Here is a 659-nt window from a genome sequence, read left to right as displayed (position 1 = left end):
CCTGGGCGGTGGCGTCCGGAGATGTGAGGTTTACAGCTCCAGGGGGAGCTCGGCCTTCCTGGCTGGGGGAAATGACAGCTGCACTGACCCAGCAGCTGAGGGCCTCTGTGCGTGACTCCTTCCGACACGTGTTCGATCTGCAAAGCAGTTGACAACCGCCGAGTTCTTCCGTGGGACCTTGGTCTCACCCCCGCAGCGTGGCCCGGTGCTGGAGAGAGAGGCCTGTGCACACAGGATGTCTTCTGTGGGGGTGGAGGAGGTGGGGACACATGTGAAATCAGAAAAAGCAACTCAAAATGCAAAACCAGGAGAAAGGCACAGGGACGGCAAACCTGAAAACATATTTAACTTCACCAGGAATCAGTTAAATGCAATTAAAACCAAGTGATCATGTTTTACCTATAAAATTGAGAAAAAATATTTGTAATAGGAAATGACTCGTGTGGGCCAAAAAGACACGGTCGCATGCTGTTGACAGTGGCATACATTTGTATGGGATAATGAGACTCAAAAGCCAACATCCAGCCGGGCTCGGTGGCTCAGCCTGTAATCCCGCGCCTTTGGGAGGCTGAAGTGAGCGGATTGCCTGAGCCTGTGGATTCGAGACCCGCCTGGGCAGTGAGACCTCATCTCTACAATAAATCAAAAAATCAGTCGGG

The sequence above is a fragment of the Carlito syrichta genome, unplaced genomic scaffold (assembly GCF_000164805.1).
Source record: "Carlito syrichta isolate Samal-C Ts95f unplaced genomic scaffold, Tarsius_syrichta-2.0.1 Scaffold316221, whole genome shotgun sequence".
NCBI classification, from domain to species: domain Eukaryota; kingdom Metazoa; phylum Chordata; class Mammalia; order Primates; family Tarsiidae; genus Carlito; species Carlito syrichta.
Note: the sequence above shows the minus strand (reverse complement) of the source record.